This window comes from Miscanthus floridulus, chromosome 6 (assembly GCF_019320115.1).
Source record: "Miscanthus floridulus cultivar M001 chromosome 6, ASM1932011v1, whole genome shotgun sequence".
Classification (NCBI taxonomy): domain Eukaryota; kingdom Viridiplantae; phylum Streptophyta; class Magnoliopsida; order Poales; family Poaceae; genus Miscanthus; species Miscanthus floridulus.
The window spans coordinates 30,192,172-30,205,705 of record NC_089585.1 but is presented as its reverse complement, the minus strand read 5'-3'; the positions used below and the strand labels follow the sequence as shown (position 1 = coordinate 30,205,705).

Below are 13,534 nucleotides of genomic sequence, written 5' to 3'. Positions count from 1 at the left end.
AGACTCTTTGGGCGAGATGTTCAGACGTGTTGACCTCAATAAAATTATGGGTATTTCCTAACACAACTATTATATTTTAGAAATTTTGATTGATTCGTTCTTCTATGAACAAATAGCGAGGTGGATTGCGGAAACAGATAGATTTTATATTGGAGGAGACAGGCCCAAAAGAGCATAAATGGCTAGATGTTGAGGTTGATCCCTGGCCGGTTAGGGAGATTTTCCGCGGCAAATTATTACAAATAGATGGGTACGTCAGAAATAATGACATGTCATATAAGTTGAATTTTATGTGTCTTTTCCTTTTTGATCTAATGTGAGCCTTAACCTCTACTAATGTTGTATGTAGTTTTTCATGCGGTTTATTCTTAATAAACTTTATGGAGTATTGGACTGGGAATGATTTGTCAGACGAGTTCAATCAGGTAAACTATGCGTCTTACCACAAGTTATGAGTGTGCATTAGCTGTGGGTTTTTAATTAACAATTAATTAGGTTCATACTATCGTGTATGATGATATGAAAGAATTTAGATTGAAGCTTGCGGCGATTTTGCTGTCGTCAGAGTTAAACAAACGAAAGGGTGCTCCATATCTTGATAGAGATGAAAATATTAGAAGCCCAAGTGACTGTGCGAGAATCCAAAGATGGCTGATCAAGTGTCCACAAAAAAGAGAAAACATTATGAGGAGGCTGAATGCTTAGTGGTTTAAACGGGCACCCTCAACACATACAAACTCTGAATAAATCCCCACAAGTCCATGCCAACCAAGACCCTGATGAGTTTTGGACATTTGAGGCCATGAAAGACATGCCATTGAACAAGAAAGAGATGACTGAGTTACTGTGTGATTACGTCATGGCAATTCAGGATGAAGCGACGTTAAAGTAAGCCACATGCTTATTTTAATTACTTTATTTACTAATAATAGTGTGCTATCTTATATGACGAAAACCATCATCTGTGTCTAATGCTTTGTAGGAAGCCTTGGGTTAAAGGTTTTCATCCCTCCATGATTGTCCTAAGTGTCAAGGACCTACAAGAGTTGTTAATGAACAATCAAGACATCCCTGAGAACTGTTTCAACTTAGGTGTCCATTTTCAGGCAGCTCGAGAGTACAATACAATGAAAAATACAATAGTATTACAAAGCATCACATGGACCTGAGATTCTGTGTAAGCATATTTTTAAAATTCTTATCGTGCTATATTATATTGTCTTATTTGTTGTTCTCCTAATTATATAAAGTAGGCCAAGTTATACTAATCCTGACTCTCGGTATCCTTCTCTTCCAGAAAATATATGCTTTAACAAAAATGCCAGAAATACCGTAAAAATACACTAAGAAAGAAATGGCTGCTGCGATTGGTGTATGTGAGGATATGGAATACAGCTTAGCACAATGCAGATATGTAAGTCGCTTGCTCCTGCTTTTATTACTTGTTTCATACATACTATTCTAAACGCTACCATGTTTGCAGTTTCTTTTGCAATGGCTGCACATTCAAAAGTATATGCTTTATGTTTTGGATCAGAAGTAGAAGATGCTTATCATGATTGATCCTAGACCTATTGAAGGCTAGTGTAAAGACACACCAGCGCTGATGTATGCCAGGTACACTCTTGGATTTACCTTGTAGTACACGGACGCAGTGAATGTACATATTCCTGGATGGAATGGGGATGTCTTCAAATGGAAATTTAGACGGGAAGGAAACATTGCAGAGGACATAGATGAGTAATTAATGCAGAGTCACTATAGCTTGCAATAATAATACCTATGATTTAACTATTTCTATATATCGCTGATCGTGAATCTTGCCACAGACACTTAAGTGGATATCTTATTCTACAGTATATGCCTGCGTGGAATAGACCAAAAGCCACACATATTTATACGGTGAGTATAACACTTTGTTTTAAGTTTTTGTTGAAGATTTTTCAAGAGATGCAGTATTACCCATGCGACAGCACTAATATTGACATATATACTCCAGCCTGTGTACAAGATGGTATGGAGATGTGACGAAACTTATTCGTGGATTTATTGGCGCACGAAAGAAATGGATATCAGAGATTTCTTCCTGCCGATATAAAACATTATCTTAGGCGCATTACAGAAATGTCTATAAAGTAGAGTTTGTAAGCCTGTGACGTCGCGCTCTCCATGACTGTTAATTTCACAAACTTTGCTTTTTGGATTAACAGTAATTTTAACGTTGATATTTAATTTTTATAGTATTGTTATCTTATCGTGCGATCCATAGTGTTTTTGTTATAAAATGTTAGCTATCCCGTAGCAACGCACGTGCATGCCACCTGGTTGTTAACCAAATCCTAAGCTCTATGAAGAACTCCTCCTCCGTTCCTCGCTCCCCTTGCTGTTGCTTCCTCCGATTCACCTCTATCTGAAGTGTGTTGTTAACACATCGCCCCCGCCCTAAGCAAAAATTCACCACCATGGCCGCACTTGCACCCGCTGCCCAGGCGCCCCCGAGTGTTAGGGACGCCTAGAAGAACAGAGGAACCCCAACAGAAACACAGCACCCGACCAGGCCACCAGCACCGGACTAATAGAGACGAAACAGTGAGGACGGGATCGGCTCACCTCTCTAGAGCCTGGTGGCCCCATGACCGATCGTGCCTGACCGGCGCCCTGCGGAACCACCAGGACGACGGTGCCGAGCGTGGAGGAGGAGAAGGAGCCCGAAGAAGCAAGGCGAAGAGCACGAGGCGGTGTTTGTTCGGTCCAGCGAACGAGTCAAGGCTAGGAGTGGCAGCACTGGCTGGGGAGGCGTCGCGGGGTGGGTTGGCTCTGGCTACTCCTGCTGGGGAGCCGAGGGGAGAGGAGGATTGGGCGAGATGGACAAAGTAGCCAGGAAGCGACGGGTGCGCTCCGCCCGCCCACGTTTTAAACTACGCCTACGCGCTGGGGGACGCGGGGCTGGGGTCGTTTGCTTAACGTGGGCGTCCTGACTCCAGCACCATCGGTCATAGGTCGCCAAGGGAGATGGATGGATCGGACGACAGGATGTGGTTGTGAGGTCGTGGCAGAGGCCCTACGGCTCGTTGGATGTGAATCGCCGAATTCGATCGGCGATGATCGCCTCCGGTTCCAGGTGCCGCTGTTGCCTCGCTGCCAGGTGGGGGAGCCGCGCGGCGACTTGACTTGTCTTTTGGAGCAAGCCTTCCCCCTCCTTCCTTGGCGCTCGTGCCGCTAGCGTTGTCAGGACTCGGCTCACCACTCGCCAGTCAGCAGCGAGCGTGTTGAGGTGGCCTTGTCATGGTCCAACAATGCTCAAATTCTCCTCAGCGTTGCTAAAGTGGGATCTAGAGAATCGTGGTCCTAGAGCGTCTCCAGGAGTCCCCCAATCTCACCCATCGTCTCCGTAAAACTGTCATATTGGGGGAGATAGTTCTTTTTTGTTGCTCTAGTAGTTCCCCAATAGGCATCTCTTATTTTTTGTGGCAAAAAAAAAAAAAAAAACACCCCATCTCCCCTCAAAGAAAGGGGAGTTGTATCTCCACCAATACATGGACCCCACCATAACTGTCACATCTTCTTCTCCGCTCACCCGCATTGCACCACCATTGCCGCCGTCCTTTGAGTTGCTCACAAGTCACAACCAATGCCGTCGCAGGGGTTTGGAGCTCGGTGTTGCAGGGGTTCGGAGCTCGGCCCACAGGGATTTGGAGCTCACAACCATGGTCATCGTCCTGTAAACAGCGCACATCCACGAGGGCCGCCGGCCGCTGCCGGGCCACGAGCTCCACGCGGGCCTCCAGGCGCCGTCGGGCCGCAAGCTCAGAGAGAGAGAGAGAGATGCACGGGCCATGAGCTCCGCGTGAGAGAGAGAGAGAGAGGGCGCCCGCCGCCGGCCCTTGTGCGGGAGAGAAGACGGGGAAGAAGACGCCCTATGCCGGCCGCCGACGGGGAAGACAGGGAGAGAAGACGCGGAAGAAAACACCCTGTGGGAGAGAAGGAATAGAAAAAAAAACAAAAAAGTATAATCTAACAAGTAGGCTCCACGTATTGGGGGAGGTTATTGGGCTTTTACTGCAGCATCTCCCCCTATAGTCTGAAAAGTGATATTGGGCTCCCCCCATTATCATAGTATTGGGGAAGTTGTATTGGGAAGCTGCTGGAGATGCTCTTATGCCCTATTCATTTCGCTGAAATTTAACTTATGTTGATGCTTATGCTGATTTGTTGTGAGAGAAAAACGTTGTTCGTTCGATGAAAAGTACTGCTGAAGTAATGCTGCAGAACAGGATGCTGCGCAGCAGCCGAATTACGTGACCTTTTTACTATTGATAAGAAGTTTATACAAATATAAGTTTTGGGCCTTTATTTTTCTAGCTGAATTATATATGATGATCATTAACTTAAAGGTGCTAGGTTATACTATACTCCATCCGTCTCTAAATAATTGTCGTTGTTGGTGTGCGTGCTACAGGTTTGATACGATTTATAGAAAATGCGTGCAACATTTGTATCCCAAATAAATTTATTAAAAAAACTAGATTCAAAAATCTTTTCAATGATACTAATTATTGACCATAAATATTAATATTTTTAATATATATTTAGTTAAAGTTGTTTCTTAGAAAGCGAAAACGATAGATATTTAGTGTCAGAGGGAGTATAAGATAGCTTTATTGATTTCATGTTTATAAGCTGGTAGTTTATTTTAGCTTATTTCAAAACTAGAAATTCTATAGATATAACCTATCTTACAGCCTCCCACTCTTGACTTTGGTAAAATTAAAAAAAAAACTCTGTCCAACAACAGCTCTTTGTCTTAACTCTCAATCTTTCTACACCGGGAAAAATATATCCAATCGTGTAGAAGTGGCTAGAGTGGTTTAAAAATTATTAGTTTGAGATTCCTATTGTAAAGTTGCTCTAAGCCATCTTGTATAAATCACCCACTTATATATAAAACTGGATTACATAAACCGGTCGAGAAAACAAACATGGCCACGTACCGAATAACCTTTCAGAGGATCTGTGTTCGCCCTCTGTCCTCTCCATCCTAGGATAGGATCAATGAGAGCTCCGAAGACGAAGGGGACGTCGTACACTCGTACCGTACGTCGACGGCGGATGACTCCACCTGATGGCTGGATGCGGTGACGCCGCAGACGTCGCAGCAATCGCTCTCTCCTCGTCTCAACCGTACCGAAACAACGAGTTTTCTTGCCGCCAGCTGTGGCACAGCTAGCATGACAACGTATTCACTGTAATGGTAGCACAGCCTGTTGCGCGTGAATGGCTGACACGTCCGCGGTCTGCCCCGCCCGATCCTTTGTTTACCCTCGACGGTTTCGACGCACGGAGTACGTTGCCGTGCGTGCGCGGCGCTCCGGAGCGCCGCCATCAACAAGCGCACATCACCGAATGAGCCGCCGGCCGCCGCGCCATCTCAGGCAGTCAGCCGTACGCCGGGAAAACAAGCTGGAAACAGCGTCCGCGTGCGCGTCGAGGACGTGTCTGTCCTCCCTCCCTCGGTCTCTCGCCTCTCCTCATCTGCTCTCCAGCCAGCCGGCCGATCTCGCGTACGGGTACGGGCAAGGAAACCTCGGGGAAAGACACGAGCGCGGAGGGATAGGACGGAGACGGCTTGCCGTTCTGACGACGAATCCCACGCCGATCTCTCCGAATTTTTTTTAGCATTTTTTTTAAAAAAATTTCACAAATATGTTCTAAAGATTTTAAAATCTAGACCTTAACTCGAGCCATCGTTGTTGACACCGAGCTTACGTGTCTCGATGTCAGCGTCCCTGACACCGAGCTCTTGGGCTCGAAGCCAACGTGGACCTGACATGTCAGGAAGCTCAACGCCAGTCACCCTGGCGTCAAGCTCGGCACCGAGCTTGTGTTTTAACTCTGGCCCCAACCTTCCTGTTCGAGCCTTCTTCCTCTTCTTTCTCCTCTCTCTCGGGTTTTTTCTCTCTCCACTTCGCCCTACCTCACGAATCAGTATATTGGACCTTGAAATCATCGCTCTAGCAGAGGCGCGCTTACAGGCGGAGGAGACTGAGGACGACACTGTCAGACCGAGCGAGCTCATCGCTCTAGCAGATACGGGCTTGCAGGCAGAGGAGGATGACGACACATTCTTCACTCAGGCCGTAGAGATCGCAGATGAAGCGGAGGCCGCTTACTACAGGCGACACACAGGTCAGAGCAATGTAAGTGAGCCTAGCCAGAGCAACAAGGTTGTGGTAGAGGACTGATACTCAGATGATGAGTTGCTTACTCAGTATGTTTCAGACTAAGGAATTTGAAAGTGTATTTGCCCCCTATGTGTGTTTTGGTGTATTGATAACATCCAAATTAGGGACTAATGTGATCTTAATAAGATATGTCGCAGCTATTACTCAGTATGCGCTCTCCAATGGATTTTATTTTTGTTTTTGAGTTTATGATCCACCGTACTATAAAGAGGGATACAAACTTAGTTGGTCTGAGGAAGATAGAGTGCTCAAACATAAAAATAAAATAAAAAGAGAGACACTCTAGCACTCCACGAGCACGTAGAATGTTTTTCAGTGACTGTTGGTGTCGAAAGTCCCGACGTAAACCGGAACTCCCAACAGTCGGAAGTCACGACTCATGCCGTAAGTCCTGACGCCCAGTCACTTAGCCTGCGCAGTGACTATGACCGTCGAAAGTCCCGACGTGAGTCAGAACTTCTGACAGTCAAAAGTCCCGACTCAAGTCAGGAGTCCCGACCCAAGTCTGTACGATACGATTGGACTATACAGGTTCTAATGAATTTACATTTAATCTGTGTACTAGATTTGTGCCTTTTCAACACACAAAACACATGAAATGGCATGTGAGATCATCTACCGAACTAGGGTACAGAGTTTCTTCAACTAAACCTAACATACCTTAGGTAATTAAATCAAACAACAAACACATAGATGTGGCATGTGAATAAGATAAAGTCGTCCTAATAGTGTGGCCACATAGCAAATTGTGTTGCACATTCTTCACAGTAGCCTCCCATTGTTGGGGTGGTGGGGGGTGATGGAGGAGGCCCCTTGTTCTTGTGGTTAGGGCAGGTGCAATATGGATCATTGCAGAGTGCCTCCTGTGAATCGGCACCATTGTTGTTGTCATCTTATCCGTCACCACTACTAACTTCCCTTTCTAGATCGAAGATATAGTCCTGCAGGTAGTAGATATACTAAAAAGGAAGTGCCCCCTCTCCATCATACGGCTCTCACTCCACCTGTAAAATGTCCAAACAAGATGTTAGATGGTATACTAATCCATTTCAAATCAGCATGGAAAATAAAATTTACTTACACTAGACGCCGTCAACAGTGTCTAGCTCGTTCATGAACTCAATGTATGCCCGCTCTAACCTCGCGTATGGAACCCTGACCTGGTCCCAAAGGTACGCCCACGTTAGCTACCGACTTGTAGGCTAACCTTGGAACAACTCACGTCGAGCCAGAACCTCTGGACGGCCAACTGGAAGACGAGACCACGTCCATAGCTGGAGCAGGTACACGCATCCACCAAGTGACACATTGGATAAAGTCCAACGACACCCCTTGTATAGCTGCTGGTATAGAAAACTCAAGACTTCAGAGCCCTAGCTATAGTGGCCTGCCTAGTCCTGGTCACTAAGGCAGTGGACCCACATCTAGGACGCAGTGTCACCCTGTGGCATCAGGGAAGAGAACACAGGCAAACAGGTGTAGGATCCACGCCCTATAGTAGTACCCAACTGTCTCATCATCTACCTCCTCGGGGCACTATGCGAACTCTTGTCGGAGCTAGAAGATGAGAACTCCACAAGTGCGAGCCCCTTGCTCGCCAAGCTCACACCCTAAAGAAGGCCTCCACTCACGCTCTCTAGCCTTTTGACATGCACTGCCCGGTGACTAGGTTGCCATGAATCCTCAAGCCTAGCATCTTCTGATAGTCTTGGAGCGTGACTGTCATCTCCCCGAAAGGTAGGTGGAAGCTGTGAGTCTCTGGCCGCCACCTATATTTTAGACAAAGCAAGATTACATGTTAAAAAGGCAAGCGCATGAACAAATGGCCATGAATGGAGGCAATGATTGAATATAATACCTGTCAACCAACGTAGTTATGCCTACTGAGTTGAACTTGGGCAACCCACGACGAACCTGAAAAGAGATGACATCCAGGCCAGCTTTTTGTAGGAAAGGAGTGTACCTGTCGTCGTACCGCATGTCAAAGAACTCATTGTGGGTTCTAGGACGAAGGAGCGGAAGGTCCTACATGGAATAAAACATAGTCTCCTGTTACTTCACGAACACATGTACGCTCACCAAAATTTAAACAAAATGTATTGATTATTACCTGCCCCTACGCTATGAGACATCCTCGGTGGGCCGCCTCGTACGTCGGGTCGAGCAGGTAGAATTGCGCCATCCTACAAAAAAAGTCAATGTATTAGAAATTCAATATACAATGAAACATGAGCTTAGAAATGTACAAGTAATTGACACAATTACAAGCATACATTGAGACATGCATAATTAATTAAATGATTATGATAAATATGAAATAATAAAATCAACCAATAGTCACACCTCACTAATCTACCAATGACAACTTCGTGAATTGTGGCCAAGTCTACCACACTTGCCGCACTCGTACTGCTCGGGGTAAGTAAAAAATGGGGTTCCTCTCCCACGCCTCGTTCTTCCGGGTATCTGATCCATAACCATCCTATGCCTCGTCCTCGTCCTTGATCCACGCTTGTTCCAACGGTAAGCTGGATCTGCAATGTATTTCACCCATCATATGGAGGCCACTCTCCAGGGTCCTAGAAAGGCACGAAGCGGGGGCTCCATGTGTGCACAAGCGTGTCGACACTGAACTCGTGAGGTATCCTGCTCTTGATATTATAGTTGTGATGCCTAGCTGCTGCCACCAAATGGGAACATAGAAAGTGGTATTGCCTTGGTTTACCACATGTGCATTTAAAATCTTGGGGGACAACCGCATGCATCCTCGACTCTCGGACCTCGCCGTCGGACGTTGTACCGCCCCTATGCTCGACCTAATAAATCCCTGTGGCATGGTCAAAGCATGTAACCTCATGTGTGTCAGCCTTTCATTTGCCTTCTCTAGGTGTGCCTTTGGTTTCAGAACCCATATCTCTCCATCACTCTGCAACTTCAATGCATGGGCGTGTCTATCGTTGAACCAGGCAACAAGCTTATAGAAGGTGAATTGAACGATTGCATGCATAGGCATACCATGTATCCCCAATAGCAACTTATTGAATGACTCCGCTATGTTGCTGTACTGAAACTCATACCTCCATCCACCAGCATCGTGAGCTCTCGTCCATTTCTCCAAATCCCTCATCAAACCTATGAGCCATTGTCTATCTTCTGCATTTGATGCGGTTATGACATGCTCCAACTTTTTCTGAAAGTACTTGTCCTTAAGCTGTCAAGCAGCCTCTTGGAATAGATCAAAGTTACCATTCACACCATCCTTCCGGAGTAGATTCTTAGCAAGGTGTCGAGTACACCAACGATGGTGCAAAGGTGCATACCCCTCTATTTGCTCTCGCATGACATTAAGTATGCCCTGGTGCCTATCAAATATGACGCCAACCTCCCTGCTAGGCGCAACCACGTGTATCCAGACTAACCTCAAGAACCATCCCCAACTATCATTGTTCTCCTTCTCAACCAAAGCAAATGCCAAAGGAACCAACTTGTTGTTCGCGTCACAGGATATGGCTATAAGAAGTGTGCCCTGCTAGTTGCCAATCAAGAACGTACCATCAATAGAGAAGATAGGACGATAGTTCCTAAAGACCTCGGCACACTGAGGGAAACACCAGAAAGCACGAAAGAATATCTACCTCCCATCCTTCCATGCATTTGGTTTTGGGATGTACTCATAATGCATGCCTGGATTCACCGCTTTGATTGCATTGAAAAGTACTAGCAACTTCTTGTATCCATCCTCCCAGTCCCCATATATCATCTTCCACGCTCGCTGCTTAGCCCTCCAAGCTTTACCATAAGTTATCACATAACCTCCATACAACGCCTCAACAGTTCTAATAATTGTCCTAACCTTTATATTCGGTTCTCCCTACAATATTCCCATCAACTGCTTGGCAATGAGGGTAGATGTCAACTGCCGATGCCTCAGTGTCGGTGTTTTGTACAAGCACCGGCAAGTAAATTTATAGTAATACGCATTAGGCTTGGATGGTGCGCTAAAGGACACAAGATTTATACTGGTTCAGGGCTAAATGTCCCTACGTCCAGTTTGTTGCTGCTCATGTTATTAGCACCGTGAACGGTTCGTAGTTGGGGGTACAAACGATTGAGAGAGGGACTGGTCCTATGTCTCTGATGGAAGGATTGAAAGGAGGCCAAGAGCTTGGTAGCAGCTTGACTGTGTGTGTGTGTCTTGTGTTGTTTGGTCAAAAGTCCATCCCTTTGATGGAGGAAGCGCATCCCCTTTTATAGATAAAGGGGCTGGCTTTACAAGGGTGAGGGCTTTAGGATGCGTACTCTACCTAGTCTTGTGGCTCATGTCTACCCGGCCTGGTTCTTCATTCTGATGAGTGCGAAGGAAGATAAGCGTCTACAATACTATCGATGCTTCTGTAGAATGTCAGGTTGGTTACAGAATGCTGCCCTGCGCAGGGTATGGGCTGCAGTACAGTGGTTTTGACTTATGAGCCTCCCCAGCCTTGCTCCGCACACCTTCTGGTTCCTATGAGTCTTCAGTCGGAGGGACATGGGGTCAGGGTCCCTGGAGTAGCGCCATGGGCAAGGTCTTCTGACTTGGTGGACCTAAGGGGTCGGGAAGTGGGCATCGCTCCCTTGGGTCCATAGCATGGTGACGGAATATCCATCGCTCGTGGAGATAGCAAATCCTTTTCTAGAGCATAGCGGTTGTTGTATATCTTCATCGAGTTCCATGTCCTAGAGCTAAAGGCGGCGCCTACAACACTACAGGGCGAGGAGCACGCACCTGTAATACCTTTCGGGCTCTGCGGCGCCTGAAGGGTCTAAAGCACCTGTCCCGTCGTTCCCTGGCAATACTTTTCCTGCTAGGGCGCAGTGTATGGTCCTTGGAGCCATGGTTGACCCGAACGTCTTGTCTTGCCCTGTACCCATCATCATGAGGGAATGGGGAGAAGTTGTCAGGTAAGATGAAACCAGTCTTTAGATATCAAGCAGGGCGAGGCTCGTTCCTGGCTGTCGGGTGAAGCAGAGACCAGTCCTTATCTCTTCAGCGAGACTGAGCCCGCTTCTCCAGGGTCGGGCGAGGCGGAGTCTATCCCTCAGCCCTCGAGCGAGACTGAGCCCGCCCCAAAGGCGTTGGGCAAGACGGAGACTAGCCCTGAGCCCTCGGGCGAGGTAGAGCTATCTCAAAGGCGTCGGGCGAGGCGGAGTCTATCCCTCAGCCCTCAGGCGAGACCGAGCCTGCCTCAAAGGCGTCGGGCGAGACGGATACTAGCCCTGAGCCCTTGGGTGAGGCAGAGCTATCTCAAAGGCATCGGGCGAGGCGGAACCAAACTCCTATCATTTGAGCAAGAGACGTTACAGCGCCCTTATCCATCTAGAAGTTTTTAATGTTCGGTGGTTGTTGGTTCCACCTTCTGGGTACCCCGGTATTAGGTCCCAGACAGTAGCCCTCGAGCCTCTAGGTGATTCAGATAGAACCGCCTGGAGGGTGTTTTTGATTTTGTCGGGGTTAATTTGCCAGAGGGTGCGCGCAAGCACACCCGATGGGTGTAGCCCCGAGCCCCCTGGGTGATTCGAGCAGGGTTCGCCTAGGGGTTGTATCGGACCCTTCGTGGGTAAGGCTAAAGGACTTAGTTTTTCATCAACTGGATATTTTTTCGAGGGGGTCGTGGTATCCTATTCACGGGGATCTCATTCAGGGCTGACCTAACTAGGGCTTGACCGAGGATCGAGATCCCAGTAATACTTGCACCCTTGATTTCAGATCGTTCATGGACCCATCCTCAGTTGGGCCAGTCACCGAGCTTCTGGGCCCTAGGTGGGCCAAAGAGAGAAAAAAGTCTTCGTGACCTGCGTTTCCCAGATGGGTAGAGAGTCTGGATTCACCTAGGGAAGGCGAACCATCCACCGTGATTTTTGGTGGGAGAGGATAGGGACTGCGGGTGCGTGTCCCGTGACGTGACGCGGTGGTGCACGTGGCAGGCCTAGAGATCAAGGCGGATGGTTGCCCTTCTCGCGTCCGTCGCCCCTATAAAACCACGGGGTTCGCCCACAGGGTTCCGTATTTCGCTCCCTTGCCTTTGCGTCTAAAACATCCGCCACCAATCGCCCCAGCCTCCTGTGCCCACACCGCCAGCATCAACTGGCTTGCATCCGTGTTGCAGTCGCCATCAAGATTGCGCCTGCCTTGTAGCCGCCGTCGAGCTCGCGCCCACCTTTCTCCCCAATCGCTTTAATGGAGTTGTGGGGCAGATTCAGCATCTCCTCTCGACGTTTGGAGGGCCTCGTCTGCTGTGGCCTTCTCCGTCCACTGTCTGCCATCTAGGAGTGGCTGCTACCTAGTGACGAGGGTGAGCCAGCGCCGCCTGAAGGGTATGTCGTTTCTTTTCACCATCTTCCATGAGCGGGGATTTGCGGTACCCGCGCATAGATTCCTCTGAGGGCTACTGGATTATTATGAGGTGGAGCTGCAGCATCTAACTCCCAACTGGGGTTCAACATATAGTAGCGTTTGTTGCCCTGTGCGAGGGTTTCCTAGGGATCGATCCCCTATTTTGATTTGAGGTGGTATTTCTTTACCGTTAGCTTGTCGAAGAGGAAGATTGGGGGGAAGGATGTGAACGTGCCGATGGGATGTGCCAGTGTTCATCTGCGTCATACCCGGTCGAGGGATTACCCATTCATGCGTCTGGCGACATCCAACAAGGGATGACACTCGCAATGGTTTTATGTCAGGGATGATGTGAGTGCCACCCTACTGAGGTACACTGGGCGCCTTATTGAAGAGGCTCTAGAGTCGTGGGCCTAGGGCGTCTAGTTCAAAGACAAGAAACACCTCTCCGACCTTCTTTCCGCCCTCCAAGCCCTGAAGGAACGAGGCATAAAGGGGGCGGGGATTATTGGCGCCTATCATGCGAGGAGGGTGGCACCACTAATGGCGCGCGTGCTTCCCCTGCATCGGATGATGCCTGGTATGTCGTTCGAGGGGACGGTGCTTGTTGGATGAGGCGCTCCCTTTCTCGGAAGTGGCGCAACGCATTAAGGAGGCGACGAAGCCGATGAAGGATTCCGTAGGCGGCGTCCTCGACATTGTGTATCCAGTGCCCTGGACATCCCCCAATGCGGCCGGAGTCTAGGGTTCTTCGAATTCGTAAGCCTTCTTCTCTCGTGCTCTTTCTTTTTCCTGAATCTCCATTTTTTTGATACTCGCCTTCGTGACGTTGGAACCAGCCAAGGGGGCTAGTCTTGCAAAGACAGTCTGGTTCTGCTGGCCAAGGACAAGGCCTGTGGCGGCGGCGAATCGACTAGCG

General features: G+C 48.1%; 1 pseudogene; it reads left to right on the top strand.

Moving 5' to 3' along the window:
• The first annotated feature begins 1,473 nt into the window (after positions 1-1,473).
• Positions 1,474-2,615, top strand: LOC136457271 (uncharacterized; annotated as a pseudogene).
• The last annotated feature ends 10,919 nt before the right edge of the window (positions 2,616-13,534 follow it).